The 17,051-nt window shown below is 37.6% G+C and overlaps 1 protein-coding gene across 1 annotated transcript in view; it reads left to right on the top strand.

Moving 5' to 3' along the window:
* The window catches only part of ITGA10 (integrin subunit alpha 10), an 837,220-nt gene that overhangs the window by 764,982 nt on the left and 55,187 nt on the right, over nt 1-17,051 (top strand). The window lies entirely within an intron of this gene.

Genomic DNA, 17,051 nt, shown 5'->3' on the forward strand with positions numbered 1-17,051 from the left:
TTATCCTTGTATGTAATTCACATGGATCAAGCAAAATATACCCTGTTTTCTTAGAAGTATCAGAGTATGATAGTCAGTGCCAGCCTGATAACACAATATTCAGATATCAACCTGTGGTTACTGCAAACTACAGCTGGGTCACTGGAAGGTTGGTAGAAGGGTCATCCACCAAACAGTGACTGTCTGTCTCTGGGAAGAGACTCACAATACATATAGGATTATAACTGACTTCTGCTCTGGCTGACGTTTCAGCAGAATCAACCAAGTACTATAGAGAGGATAGGAGGAAAAAGACATGAGAGTGATGGCAAAAAATAATAAATGCACACCTATGCCTAAACAAATAGAGCAGTAAAGAAAGAAAACGTGCAGCGGTTCAAACTGGCCTGCTAGTTTCATCTCTGTTTCCAGCCTTTTAGCACTAGGTCTCAAAAGATAGTGTACAGACTGCCTTATGCTCACAGTTAATGAGCATAAATCCATATTAATAATTCCATCGGTGAGAGGTGCAAATACCTAATTAATCTGGAGGCTTCTCTCTCACATAAAGTCATTGCCTGTGAGCTTCATACACCACCACCTATCCTTCTCTAATCTCACCAAAATGACATATGCTGAGGGTGTAAAAGAATCACTCCTAAAACATTCAACAAATAAAAAAGATTAAGTCTCAGCAAAAATGAAGCCATTTATCCAATTCATGCATTTATCCTATAGAGTTATCCTGAGGAAAAACATTCCAGATCTATTACAGCAGCAACAGAAACATTTTAGTGATGGGTTATTCTATTGTCAGGCACACTGAATTATCCTTCAGAAGGTTGGAAAAGGAGAGGCTTACAGTTACCAGGATATCTTATCTTACAAGACTGGCTTCCTTTTTTGGCATCGATATCTGTACAGTAACTGAGATCTGGTTTAAGGCTCCAGAGAGCACCCCTGCAATACCAGGCTACAACTCTTACCACACTTTTCAGCCACCAAATCAGGACCGATACACTAAAGGCGGAGGAGTGTCCATATTCACCAAGGATATTCACACCACCAGGCTAGTTGCCCAACACAATGCATCTGAAATTCTCCAGGTGCAACTAACACTTGGTAAGACTGCAATCCAAATTGTAGCTTGCTACAGATCCTCCACCATGCCCCAAGATTCTTACTACAGCTTTCTAAACATACTGAAAAATATTAAGATACAACCAAACACCCTAATACTGGGTGATTTCAACTGCCCTGCCATTAACTGGGAAAACTACTCATGTACTAACACCTTTGCCTAACGGTTCTTGGAATTCATAAATTCCAATGCCCTGGATTAACTAATCCATAGTCCCACCAGGGGCTCCAGTATCCTAGACCTGGTCATTATCAACATGGAAAATCGATGCACCACACCTACGGTCACCCCTTCATTGGTCAGGTCTGACCATAAGCCAATCACTTTTGACATCCACATCCCTACCCTACCCTCCAGTAAGTAAACCTCCGTAAGAAAGTTCTTCAAAGCCAACTTCATGCTACACAAGTCAGAAGTGACAAACTTCATGGGAACTGAATGTTCGACTGCTGAATCCTACACTAAGGCACTGTATGAGCACATCCACTTGTGCATGAATCATGCCATCCCAAATAGAACCAAGACGCTCTCCTGCAAAAAAAAAGAAGCCAATCTGGTGGTCCCCTGCCATAACCAAACTTTACAACAAAAGGAAGAAACTGTTGCAGAAAAGAGGAAAATCCCAGGATGCACAAAATTCCCTTACCAGCCTCAGTAAGAACCTGAGATCCCTCATAAAATCCTGCAAAGCTAGTTACAAAAATAAAATTGCCAAAGATTCCAAAGACAACCACAAGGCATTCTATAGCGATCTCAAGAATCTAAATGGCAATGCTCAGATCTGCTCTGAGCTACAACAGAATGGCATTAAATATACTGATCCTAAGGATATTGCCAATATCCTGGTAGATCGATTCAGTTCCAACTTCACCCCCCCTTACCCCCTAAAGGGCCCATCTCAATACCAAAAGATTGCCAAATTCTGGTAATAACAGCCACACAGGTAAAAACCACACTCACCAAAGCTAAGAATACAGCATCCATGGGACCAGACAACATCCCGGGCTGTGTACTACATGAACTACAAAATGAACTGGCACCTAACCTAAGTGTCATGTTTAATCATAGCCTCACCTCAGGCTTCGTGCCCACTGAGTGGCACACAGCTACAGTTATCCCACTCCACAAGGGGGGATCCACCTTGGATCCTGGGAACTACTGCTCCATCAGTCTGATGAGCCTGATCTGCAAGGCCATGGAACGTATTATCATGGAACTTATAAACAAAGAAAGACATTGGCAACCTTCAAATACTGGATCCCACCCAGTTTGGGTTCATGAAGGACCGATCTTGTCTCCTGAACCTGACAGAACCCACACTGTAAAAGTAGCTGACTCCAAATCCAGCTCCAGACAAGTGACAAGTGGAGTACCTCAGGGTTCAGTCCTGGGACCGCTCTTGTTTGGCATCTACTTCTCTGAAGTAGGGGCCAACACTAAGGGACTCTGGCTAACAAAGTTTGTAGATGACTACAAACTGGAAGCCATTATTGAATCCCCAAATGATGTGGATATTCTACAAAAGGGCCTTACAGAAAAACATGCTTGGTGCCAGAGCCATGGGCTCACGCTCAATGCCAAGAAATGTATAGTTATCCCCTTTGGGAAAAAGCATGTACCTGTGAATTACCACATAGGTGGCAGTACACTAAACACCAAAAGTGTGATAAGAGACTTAGGGACACAGGTGGACAGTGGTCTCACCTTCGATAACCACATTGCCACAACAGTCAGGAAATCCTCCTATGTGGCACACCTCATCACTAAGGGATTTTCATCCAGAAAAAAGGAGGTCATTGTCCCACTGCACTCATCCCTCATTAGACCCGATATAGAATACAATGACCCATTTGGTATGTACCTCTCAAGACATCTGCAACAACTGGAAAGGCTGCAGAAATGCCTCACTAAAAGAATCACAGGCCTAAAGCAGATGCCCTATGCTGTCCGTCTAAAAAAACTCCAGCTATACTGTGTTGCATATCGTCTATTCAGAGGCGATCTCTGCTTAACATACAAGGCCATGTCAAACCCAGAGTTGTTGGATATGCTACACTTAAAGAAATCCAGGGATCTAAACCTTATCATCACAATGAACAAAACATGCTGGAGGGATAGGTTCCTGACCCAGAGACTCCCCAGACTCTGGAATAAACCGCCCATACATGTCAAGTAAAGCAACTCTTTGGCCCTCTTCCAAAGGAACCTTGACAATTGGATGGGAGATAGGGAATTCACCCCGGGGATCCCATCAGTCGCCCTGCTAGACAGGGGTCCAGGGAAATAAATATTGTGGGCAGAAATAGCCAGGGAATTGTTATGACTAGGCTTGTATAGGCACTAGGACCAATAGCCTAGTACCAACCTATGAACCTATAAGGGCCCTGACGACCCTGACTCCTGACAAATAAAGCTATGACACTGTACATGTGGGAGTGAATGACTTAAGACCTAGAACCATGGGGAAGATGCAGAAAGACAAGTCAGGAAATTTCCATGTCTGTTATAATTGCAGGAAAGGCAATAGAACAGAACAGGATTCTTCCTGGATTGATGCCTAGATGTAGAAAAAAGATAGCTGGCTTCAATAATTCATTAAATATGGAACTTCCTAAATGGCTGCACACTCATAGGTTCATAGATGATTTCTAGGCTAAGGGCTAAAGGCCTTTTTAAGCCTAGCAATGCTTCTCAATTGTATTGGACAAGGTTTGATATGATAGGTTTTTATGGGGAGTATACATATTTAGCTTGGGCATACAGCATGGACATTAGTGATCATACGATTGCAAGCTCTCTCTTTCTAATAGAGACTTGGGTGCCAGACTAAATTTTTGATTTTCCATCCACTGGTCCAAGTTATGCTTGAGCAAGTGCAAGGAATAACTCTGCTTGACATGGACTGGAAGCCTATCCTAGAAAAAAGGTAATCTCTGAGACACATACCTACTACATCAATATTTCTTATTTATGTTATTTATTTTATTTATTTATTTATTCATTCATAGGTTCATAGGTTGGTATTAGGCTATCGGTCCTAGGGCTTATACAAGCCTAGCCATAACAATTCCCTGGCTATTTCTTCCCACAATATTTACTTCCCTGGACCCCTGTCTAGACTGACGTGATCCCTGGAATTAATTTCCTATCACCCATCCAATCATCAAGGTTCCTTTTGAAGAGGGCCAAAGAGGCGGTCTGCTTGACATGTATGGGCAGTATTATTTTACATTTGTTGACCAGGATAGTCCGACTGGATATATGTCCATTTTTAGTGGAGGCCCAGGGAGAAAAGCTCCAGATAACACAGACAGAACATAACAGATATGAGTCAAACATATTTACAAAGCCCTTTAAAAGGTACTCACAATCTACACAGTGTGTAATAGTATACAAAAACAACAGGTTGCAGCAAGCTATTATGAGCAAGAGATGCGTACAATATTAAAGCAAGGCATTGAATAAGTAGTGATTAATCAGGGTTAGTACAGGGACAAAACCAGTGCTCTTTAAAATACTGTTTGAGGCCTTTTTTGAAGAGACTTAAAGAAGGTTCGAGGGTAAGGTTAGATGGAAGTGAATTCCAAGTTTTACCAACGACGTTGGCAAATAGGGAGTCACCGGCTCAGTTAATGGTTTTGTGGGTATGGACCAGCACAGTTTATTGAATGATCGGAGTTGCCTTGAATTACTGTATGGATTTATAATATTTTTGAGTGCCGGATTATTTTCAGGGTGGTACAGAATTTTGTGTGCTACTATAAGCTGATTGAACAGAAGTAGGCTAGGCAGTTCTAGCCACCCAAGAAGACTGAGGTTTTGACAGTGATGTGTCCTATATGTTGAGCCTATGGCAAATCTGCCAATATGGTTGTAACAGTGAGACAGCTTACTAAGTTCAGCTTTGCTCAAATTGGAGAGTATGGGGGAGGTTGTTACAGATGAAGTTTAGATCTCTGGTTGGATAGCTCTGATGCTCTTTGTTTTGGAGATGTGAAGCAGGTCCATTAGAGTTGGATCAGGGGATTTTTTTGTAGGCCAGGCATATATCACCTCTCAGTAATCGGGTCTATATCACGAAATCGAACTTCCAAAATGTCAAACACCATAAGTTCAAACTTGGAAGATCGAATTCGGATAACATCAACACTTCAAAACAGCAAATGTTTTCCCAGGGAAAAAATTTGCTGTTCTGAAAAACACACACATAACACAATCACACCAAACACCTTCAAAACCTACACTAAACCTAACATACACCACTATCTATGCACTATCCTTAACCCAGCCCTAACCCTAAAGTCCGTCACTACCACACACTTACCTGACCCTCGCCCTAACCCTAAAGTCCGTCACTACCACACACTTACCTGACCCGTGTCCTAACCCTAAAGTCTGTCACTATCGCACACTTACCTGACCCTCTCCCTAACCCTAAAGTCCGTCACTACCCATTTGTACACTTACCTTGACCCGGTCTGAAAATGCTGAAGCCGCAGAAACGGCCAACTGAATTCATTCCCTGGGAAAGAATTTGGGTTTCCGCGGTTTCGACATTCTCAACTTTCGAACTACCAAGTTCAGCCTTCTGGTATTCGTCATTCACAACATTCGATTTCGTGATATAGACCCCAGTAATCTGTAGGAGACAGTATAGGATAGGGTTTTGGGATGATCTACACCATTTATTCTTTTTCTGAGGGACATTTGTTGATGTTCCAATTGTTGCATATGATTGGTGAGGTACATATCAAAAGGGCATTACACTCAATTACTGCTCTGAGGGTCAAGTACACAGAACAATGACATCCTTGATTCTAGATACCATACCCTTGCCTATAAGTTGCTCTGGATAGAATGATTTCCTTACTACAGTAGACACATGATGGTCAAAGGCCAAGTCACTGTCTACCTGTATTCCCAAATCCCTGACCAAAGAGTCTACTCTCAGGTTTGTATTATCAATGTAAAAATTTCCCAGGGTGGCTGTCTTACTAAAGGTAACTATTACATATTTAGATAAATACATCTCCACCTAATGTTTGCCAAACTATCAAAAACAAAAAAGAAAAACTTTAAAATACTTCACATTTGGTGATGGAACAAAAGTTTGTACTTTATTAATTAAAATACTTCATATCTGGCAATGGAGCAAGAGTTCACACTTTTATTAATCAAAATTTCTACAACCACAGCAAAGTATAAACTTTTGCTCCATTGCCAAATATGAATTATTTTTAACATTTTTATTTTGAGGGTATTTTGGCAAAATTTAGGTGGAAGTATGTTTATCTAATTGGTATTGTCATTTAATTTCTACCTGTTGCAGCAGAAGCAATGTTTTGTTTCATGAATGAAAAATGGGGAGCTTGTACATAACTGAACATGATCAGTGCAATAGTTGATACAGAAGCTATGAACACAACTAATGGCATGGGGGCTGGCTTGTCAGAAGAATGTTTCATTAATTATTTTGTGGCATATTTAAAGAACAATGCCAAAAAAAGAAGTGAGACGTTCAACAACTGTATTATTATTGCAACAGTACTTACCACATGATATTGTGACCAAGTGTTTATGAGTAACTGCGAAACCATCCTTTACTTTTGGAGTTGACTCTGTTGATCTTAAAAAAGTGTTAGAAATGAGTTGCTTTCCAACTGGGCTTCATTAGCATTATAGCGGAGTATGATAAATGGCAAGATGAACTTTTGAACGCTAAAATCCAAAGTCTTCTTCACTCCAAGTGTGTTTTATAGGGTGCTCATTCAAATCAGTTGGAGGATACAATTCATGTTTTATTCTCTGATTTTAAGAAATTGGAGAACACTTTAATGTCTACAAAGCATCAGAAATTACAAAGAGATATGAGACAGTCTGAAAATAAAAGGAATACATATAAGAAACGCTGAACTTTCAGTAGCATGTAACAATGAAAAGGAACAGTGTGTCATTGCCCTCAAGGATTTAAAAGTAACTCAGGACATTACATATCTGTTATGTAGAGGTTTGACATTTATACCAGTTTCAAAACTCTAATCTCTGGGTTTGAAATTTTACTTGATTTATGGTTATTTATTTGTAAATTGCAGTTAAAATGTTATTTTTCTTCTAGGAAACTTCTGAACCTGATACTATTTGGTTAGATAAGACTACTAAGGATGCAAATTTCAAAAGCCAATGAAAAAAGCAGCCCTAGTATTTTATGATATTATTAAGAAGGAAATAATTACATATGGTAAGAAATTCTCTAAACATGCAGTTAAATTTAATTTGACTAAAGAAGAGTTGAATTGCACAAGACGCTAAAGATAATCACAAGGCCTTCTTTAATTATGTCAGGAACCTAGGTGGCAACTCCCAGATATGCTCTGAGTTAGTGCAAAATGACAAAAAATACACTGAACCCACAGACATTGCCAACATTCTGAAAAACAGGTTCAGTGCAAACTTCTCCCCCCCTCCCCCCCCCCAAAAGAGCAAATGTCTATCCCAACATAGTGTAGCCTCCCTGACATCACAGATGCACAGGTGAGAGCTGCCCTCTCCAAAGCAAAAAACACAGCATCAATGGGACCGGATGGTGTCCCGGGCTGTGTCTTACACGAGCTCCAAGAAGAACTGAACCCTCACATAAAGTCGCTGTTCAATCTCAGCCTTACTACAGGATATGTACCCAAGGAATGGCGTACAGCAACAGTGGTCCCACTCCAGAAAGGTGGTGCCACAATGGACCCCGGAAACTATCGCCCTATAAGCCTGACTAGCCTGGTCTGCAAAGCTATGGAGCGTATCATCATGGAACTCATAAACAAAGACATTAGGAACCTCCAAACACTGGATCCTACCCAATTCAGCTTTGTTAAGGGCAGATCTTGCCTCTTGAACCTGGTCAACTTCTTTGAAACAGTCACGAAGGCCATAGATGAAGGGAAGGTAGTCCACACAGCCTACCTGGACCTCGCAAAAGCCTTCGACACAATAGCCCACTCGGGCATCATAAATAAGCTCACCAGCTTAAATATCAACCCCTATGTCACAAGATGGGTTGCAAACTGGCTCAGGGATAGAACCCACATGGTCAGAATTGTAAGTGCCATGTCAGACTCCAAACCAGTTACAAGTGGCGTCCCACAAGGCTCAGTCCTGCGACCTCTCTTGTTTGGTATATATTTCTCTGAAATACAGGCTAACACGGGAGGACTATGACTGACCAAGTTTGCAGATGACTGCAAACTGCGTGCCATAATCGACTTGCCAACTGACACAAGCATCCTCCAAAAGGGTCTCACAGAGACGGATAACTGGTGCCAGAACCATGGCCTAAAGCTAAATGCCAAAAAGTGCATAGTCATCCCCTTTGGGAAAAACAAAGTGCCCACAAATTACCACATATGTGGTAATCCATTAAGTACGGATAAAAGTAATTAGGGATTTGGGGACCCAAGTAGATAGCAATCTCTCCTTTGATAATCACGTTGCCAAAGTGGTTAGAAAGACCTTCTATATAGCCCACCTTATCACGAAAGGGTTCACATCTAGATCAGGAGAGGTCATTGTGCCCCTCTACTCGTCACTCATCAGGCCCATAATTGAATACAATGCCCCATTCAGGATGTACCTTACCCGACACCTGCAGCAACTGGAAAGACCCCAAAAGTACCTCACCAAGAGGATCAAGGGACTCAAACAGATGCCCTACGCAGTTAGGCTAAAGAAACTCCAGCTCTACTCAGTTGCTTAATGCCTACTCAGAGGCGATCTGTGCCTGACGTATAAAGCCATGTCCAACCCAGAATTAATTGACATGCGCCACCTCAGGTAATCCAAATGCCTTAGAGCTACATGCTCCAGGGACTTAAACCTCAGCACAGAAATAGATAGGACATGCTGGAGGACAGATTCATATCCCAGAGGCTCCCCTCACTCTGGAACAAAATCCCAATCCATGTTAGGCAGAGCCCCTCAATGACCCTCTTCAAGAGAAATCTTGATGAGTGGATGGGAGATCGTAGGTTTACCCCTCTTCTGTGTTCTTACTAGACAGAGGCACAGTAAACTAACCTTAAAAGGGCTATCTTCTGTGACCTACTATACAGAGGCACAGTCAACTAATCTAAAAGGGTGGCAAAAGCCAAACACACTCTGGCTAGGCTTATAAATGCCCTAGGGCAGATAGCCTAGTATCAACCTATGAACCTATGAATGCTTTGAATGGCTTGGAGAAAGATAGACCTGTTCTAGGGAAACCTGCAGATAAAGTGGGCAATATTGTTGTAATGCAATACAAGTTTTATTTAAGGATTTGTTTAAAGTTATTTGGAAAGGTATTCTCTCTGAAAGATTAGGGACACAATTGTGGTGGATCCACATAGTCTCTTGTTTTATGCATTGCTAAAGATACATAAGAGCTTTAAGAATCCACTTATGAGACCTACTGTTTCTCAGGTTGGCAGTCCATTGCAGAGGATAGGCACTATTTTAGATATGGTGTTAAAGAAATATGTGATAACGTTTACCCTCATATATACAGGATAGTCATCATTTCTTACAGGAAATACGGAGAGTGGTTTGGCAGATAATTCTTTTTTAGTTAGAGTAGATGTTAATAGTTTATATACTTCAATACAGCATAGTCTAGGTTTAGCTGCAGGCAGCTAATTTTTCACAGGCCTTTTGATATTTTGAATCGTATAGATATTTCTGCAAATAATAATTATTTTCATTTAAATGTTAATTTTTATAAACAAATATGCAGGATAGGTTAGGGGGAGAGATTTGCCCCCAATTATGTAAATCTGTTTATGGGTGAATTTGAGGAAGTTTTATATGGAGATCCCTATTTTGAAAATATTGCAATTTTTATAAGCATCATATTGACAATTTGTTTTTCGTTGTTCAAGGAACTCTATGTTTGTTTGAAAAGTTTATGGTGCAGCTTTATAACAACAGTTATGGCTTATCATTTCTATTGATTTGCAGAAGGATACAATTCATTATTTAGATGTTTTAATTTATATAAGAAACAATGAGATACATTAATCCTTGTATAGATAACCAGCTTCAGTGAATATTTTTTTTATTTCCATCTAGTGCACATCATTTATTGAATTCCCTTCCATGTGGAGAATTTCTTAGAGCAAATGTTTTATGTTCAGAAGATGTTAAATTTCAGGAAGCATCTGAGGAAATGGTTAATAGATTATTGGTGAAGTTTTATAAATATTTGTTATCATCTTGGCAGAAGGTTGAACAGTGCACAAGTAGGCATTTTGGTAGTAAGTGAATAAGGAAGTTTTGCTTTCAACACCATAAGGAGGAAGTGTATTTTGTGACACTTTATACCCTCTTTATAGAGAGGGTTGCATGTATCTTAAAATAAAATTGGAATATAATAACATCTGATGAAGTTCTAGGGAATTTAAAATTAAAAATGTGTTTTAGGAACTCATCAAGTATTGGCAATCATATTGTACATTGTACATAGAATTACACAAGATGGAGTTGCAGCTATGGATTTTAAGGGATACGTAATTTGTCCCTATATGGGTAATAATTTTGGTAATATAATTAGTGGACTATATTTCAAAGTTCATGGTGTCTGGAATTATTGGAAATCTGTGGTCTATGGTCTAAGATGTACTTGTGATAAATTTTAAATAGGACAGATCATGAGACCAAATGCAAAATAGAATCTAGGAACATATTAGAAACATAAAAAATGTTTCACCTGTTAGTCTAGTTTTTTAAACATAATTACGATCCTAAAGATATGACACATTTTATTTTGTATGTGTGCTATAATTCAAAAATGTATTTTTAATGGAAGCATAGCTTTCCATCGAATATTCAAGTCACTGAAAGTCAAATCACCTAAAAATTTTCATCTAAAGCTGTTATTATTGAAACCTTTTTTCATCAAATCACAATTCAGTGAAAACATTCTGCACAAAAAAATACACTATACAAAACTGATTTTTTTGTTCATATATACTAACTTCACAGTCATACACCCACAAAGAAAAGAAAAAAAAACACAACACACAGTGAATCAGTGTTAGCACACAAACACAAACTTCTACAGATCTGGGGTACAGCATTATGGTAGTCATTACCAATTCATACAATCTTGCAAATACACTTCTTTAATTACTGCTGTGCCAAAAAAACTACACCATCACATATTATATGTATACTTCTACAGTTTTCATTGAATTGTGATGTAACAAAAAGAGGTTTTGATGAAAAGAGTTTTCAATGAAAAGTTTTAGATGATTTGATTTTCAATTAATTGAGCATTCAATGAAAAGCTATGCATCCATTTTAACATATCTGAAGTTTTGTTACAGATTTGTAGACAAAGGGCCTTAATAAAGACCTACTTATGAAATATTTGCTATAATTTCCTATCTAAAATTTTAAATTAATCATGATTATTTAAGTATTATTTATGAAATATTTACTCCATATATTGTTAGGGCAGTTAATAGGTAGTATGATGCTTTTTGTATAGTTAAAAGGAATGTGAAACTAAAGTATTTGTCTTGATCTGTTGTAATTCAGTTGATTTAACTGAAGGATCTAATTTAATTAATTTAATCATTTAAGTTTCAGGTATATAAGTATGTCATTTATTGAGTGTGTTTAAGAATCTACTATTATACAGTATTTGACATTGCATTTTAGGTGATGATTCTGGCTCCAGTTATTAGTTTGTCAGGCCTTCTTTGAGAGTATTGGGGGATTCTAAGACTGTTCATAGACTGTAATCATCTGTGAACTTGACTAGCCAGAGGCTATTCACATTAGCCTCAACTTCAGAAAAGAAGATGCCAAAAAGAAGTGGCCCTGTCACTGAGCCCTGAGGGACTCCACTAGCAATGCATATGCATTCACTGAAACTGTTGCAGATGAGTCAACATGTATCCATTGTGATCTTGGGCTACAGGGGTGGGGTGTAAAAGTGTACTGATATATGTAGAATTGCAGTCGTAATTTCTCCTGATTTTACAAAGTGGATGTCTAAATTAATGTCCTTGGTTTAAACTGTAAACATTTTTAAGCAAATGGACCTGGAAAATAAGACAAAATTATGAAAGACATTTAAGATTGTAGCTTTCGTGCAGCTGTAAAGTTATTTTTTTTTTAGCAAATGATCTCAGAGAGAGAATAGAAGTATACAGGTGCAGGCAGTTGGCCGGGGAAGTGAGTACATTGTGTTCTGAATGAAAATTTATAAAGATTCTTTCATGCATCTGCAAAGTTGTTAGCTGATTTTTTCATCATTACTGGCTGCTTTTATGTGCAGACTAGCTGTCTATAGGTGCAAGCAAGTAATCTTGAGAGTTGTGAGCACTCTGTGTTAACATAAATATAACAGTTAAATGTACAATTGCAAGCAGTTCACTGAAAAATAAAGTTTGAAACTCTTGTAAGTGAATGAGAAGTAGTAGTCTCCCCAGCCATCTTAATACTTTAATACATTTAATAAGATCAGGGCACAATTTAGTTTATTTATTTAAATGTAGAGAGGGTACATTTTTCCTAGGATTAATAAATAATATTTTCTGAAAGTATACAAGTTATTTTTCACATCTGAGATGATAATATAAATAGAATGGATTGCAAGTATTGTAAGTGGGAACAGAGGCTGTAAAATGTGTTTTAGCAATGGTAATCTTAATTTTAGCTTAGGTATTACCCGTGGGTGCAGTCATCAGTATGGTGTCAACTGCTCCTATTTGAAGGAGTAAACTTCAGTTGTTGAAAATGTACATGGTTTTGTGTGCTTGTTCTAAGTTAAAAGTGGTTGGAGATACTGAAAATGTATTTAGTTTTTTGTTTAAGTGGTTTAATTGAAACAAACTGTATTGAACAATGGACACAGATTCAATTGATGATGATAAGAAGCAACTGCTAAAAAAGATCAGCCTGACAGACATTGGCATGTGCATGAAAACCGCATTCGAAAGAACTGTAATGTATAATAGGTGGAAGAAATACCTTTCTATCATGATGGCTGCTCAGTCTATATTACATGGAATTCAGATGGGCATACAGGTGTAGACAAAAGCAAAACATATTGAATTATATTAAGAAATGTAAGGCACAAATAGTAATGTTACAAGAGATACATTTGAATAGAAATGAACAAGTGAATTTGACAAAGAAAGGAATTGAAAATGGACATTCAGTAGAACATTAGGGACAAAAGAAAATGGGAGTAATTATATTGACTGCTACAGGGGCTCCAACAGTGATAGAAGATGAAAAATAACAGCAATGCAGATTTGTGGCGGTCTATATTATCACAACAAAAGATGAATTGAGTGAATGCATCTTGAGTGACATGAATACAGCGAAAACACTCAATACCAAAGCACGTTTCTACCGAAATGCAAAAGAGCGAAAAGTTTTGTTTGGCCAACCTCGGAAACCCAGCGTGATTCCCAATGTAAGAGAAATGTAACTAATGTGCTTAGTTCATAATAACTAGGAATTTGAAATGTGAATATATGTACAAAGCACTTCCCCACTACATACAAACACTATTGTAGTGCACCTTAACCGTGCATAAATGTGAAATGAATACACCTAACATGAATTAAATAACCTGTGTCTATATATCATAAACCAAACATCAAGACAGTATGATGCATACAGCTGGACCAGCCATGCATGTCAAACTATACTTTCAGCAACATTAGCAACTGCACGTAGAAACTCTGCAGTACTGTATTCATGTTTCCTTTGCAGTGCACTCTGTAATGTTCTTCCCGTTCCAAAGTTTTCCTTTTTTCAGGAGAGACTGCACAAGCTGATAACAGTTGTAGATGTATTTCATTAACTCTGTTCTGTTCACGGACTAACATAGATAGCACAGAAGAAATATCAGAAATGCGCCTACCAAGTAAACACCTGATTCATCCGTGCCATCCTTCCACATAATTCTGAGTTCGTGGCTCATTTAAGGATGACACATTCCAGAAAGAAATAGGTTAAATGGGAGGGAATCGTGTTGGCGCTACATTACGGGTAACTTGTTTCCTTACACGACCCAATACATATACATCAGAGAAGTACATAATCAGTTCTTTACCTTCACTAAGAAACATTTTACACAGCTGTTTAAAGGCAGGAATCACATCCATCTCAGGAAGGAAGCTCAAAGCTATTAATTCCTTCACTGCACGTTGGAATTCAACAGATGTTCCATACAAATGTGACCATCTCAGCTGTTGCACTTTCTGCCATACACTTTGAGAAAAATGAAATAAGCACCCTTTGCTACTTACATCAGCAAAATTTGCTGCAATATTTTTTATTGCTGCCAATTCAAAACCACACAACAGAAACTTCACTGTAGGGGTTAACTGTGATTTAGTACATAAAGTAAACACACATTCCCACATATAATTGTATGTCTTAAAGGATTTCTTTGCCATCAAACAGTAAAGCAAAGGGAGACATTTTTTGTGCACCATTATGCACAATTAGTGCGTGTATGCTATAGAGCTGTCTGCAGAACTTTCCTTTAGTTAGGTACACACCATCCATAAACCATATTTCATTTTTACACATATCACCAAGGATTTCTTTGGTTGTGAAGAAACAAGTGATCTCTGTGGTATCTCTGAAGTTTCAAAACAACCCACTAAACAAGTGTAGTGGGTCCAAAAACAAAAACAACAACAAAACAGTGTAAGAAACTTCTATGTGTGGAAGATTTTCAGTCCATATATCTCTAGTTAATCACTGAATATTAATCAGATCAGACAATAGTAGTAGAAGTAGTAAACTTAAACTCGTCTTAAGTCAAAACAAAACAAAACAAAAAATAATAATAGAAAATATATAATTGTGCAGCATTACTAAGTATTCGAAAGTAATCCAAGCAAGACAGGCAGTCTGTTTCCAGTTGAAAATCCTTTATTAAGTACACAGACAAGTGATCCAAGTAAAACAAAAATAGAGTAATGTTTTGTTTTACTATGCAGAAAATGCCCAATAGCAACCAGAATACCTCTGCAAACACAGTAAAGGCAAACAAAAATCCAGAAAAAATGCTGAGGTTAGGCTCCAGTGTCCAAATCAAAGTAAAAAAGCAGTCTTCAGTCTTCAGACTTCAGACGTGAATCGAAAAATAAAAGTATAAGAAGTCTTCTTTATTGTCACACAAGCGCTTTCACATATTGCTTCCTCAGGTGTATACTAACAAAGGTAAACCACACCTATATATACTTAACTAAAATAATCATAATAAGATAGGCTTAATGGGCATGCTGTCATTCAGCCCGTGACCAAAGTTGGCTCTCAGCATAGCTATCCATCTTGCTTCAGCTTCTTCAGTTCTATCTCTAATGTCACTATTTCTCATATTCTCATAAGTTCTTGCAACAATCATAAACCTAAATTAAGCCTATCTTAAGAAAAAGGGGGCTACGTAGGTAAATAGATGGCTATGGGTTTATGTTTTTAATATATTAATATATTAATATATTTTTATGCAATGTTTGCTATGAAATATCTATATTTATATGTTTTTAAGAATTTTATTAAAACGATGCATTAAAATTTATGTATTTTTTAGAAGTTCTATATATTTTTAGAAGCTCTACATTATGAATATGAAGATAGAATGTTTTCTAGATATATATTATGTATTTTAGATTTATTGTATTTTATTAAATAGTCACACTTTTGTTGTGTCATACACACTTAGCTTTAAGCAATGCTTTCTGATCTATAAGAGAGAATACAGCTTTAATGGTAAATGGGTTATTGAGTCACATGATTATTTTAGTTAAGTATATATAGGTGTGGTATACCTTTGTTAGTATACACCTGAGGAAGCAATATGAGAAAGCGCTTGTGTGACAATAAAGAAGACTTCTTATACTTTTATTCTTCGATTCAAGTCTGCTTTTTTACCTTTATTGAAGACTGAAGACTGCTTTTTTACTTTGATTTGGACACTGGAGCCTAACCTCAGCATTTTTTCTGGTAACACAGTGTTAGATTCATAGACATTGTAATGAGATGCAAATTAGGTGTTTCTCTGTGTAGTTTTACCATGTCTTTAAACTGGAATTTCTCTGCTCTGCTCTAATGGACCAACCAGTGTTGAGCAATTAGCTCAGGTGGAGAGGAATTCTTTGAATCACAGGACAGGTCTTCTAATTCTAAATCAGAGTAGAATTTGCATATAGTACATGATTCCACAGTTCTTCTTTAGCATTTTTAGGAGCCAGAAGGTATACAAAACAGCATCAGCAATTGCCAATGCAGCAAACTAATTTTGCCAAAAGTTACTTTCATTGATAATGGAGTTTGCCTGTTTCCCTCCTGTAGCACAACTGTGGAGTTGGTATAGATATGCTTTCAGGGGGCATGCCCTGCACAAAAAAAAAATTGTGTTTGCTGAATGTGTCTTTTAGCAATTTTATTTTGCAGTACTGTCAGTAAAATTTTCTTTTATTCAACATGAATTTGCATTTTAAAAGATGTAATTATTCCTTCTCTTCCTCTTAATATTGTCTACAGTAAATATATTCAACTATTTTTTTCAGATTCTTACTTCACAGTCTTAAAATGTAAAAGAGGTGAGGAAATAAAATATCAAGACACTGAAAGCACAATCTAACGGATTTTTTTTCTCAGTTCAGTTATGTTATATGAAAGATTGTGGTTTAAGACTAAAGTTAGTAACTTTGCAGAAAATAACAAGTAAAAAGAATAAAACCATTATCAAGCCATATCTGCAAGACTAATGACGCATAGGATTTTGCATTTTATCATCCATGTGTAATAGCAGCACAGGAAAACTGAAATTTCACTGCATTTAATCACTCCTGAGAATATAAAGAGAAATTTAAAGTATGTTTTCCTACTTGTTTCTTAGGATGAACAATAAAATGTATTTATTCACCAA

This window comes from Protopterus annectens, chromosome 8.part0 (genome assembly GCF_019279795.1).
Source record: "Protopterus annectens isolate FY-2018-M chromosome 8.part0, PAN1.0, whole genome shotgun sequence".
NCBI classification, from domain to species: Eukaryota; Metazoa; Chordata; order Ceratodontiformes; family Protopteridae; genus Protopterus; species Protopterus annectens.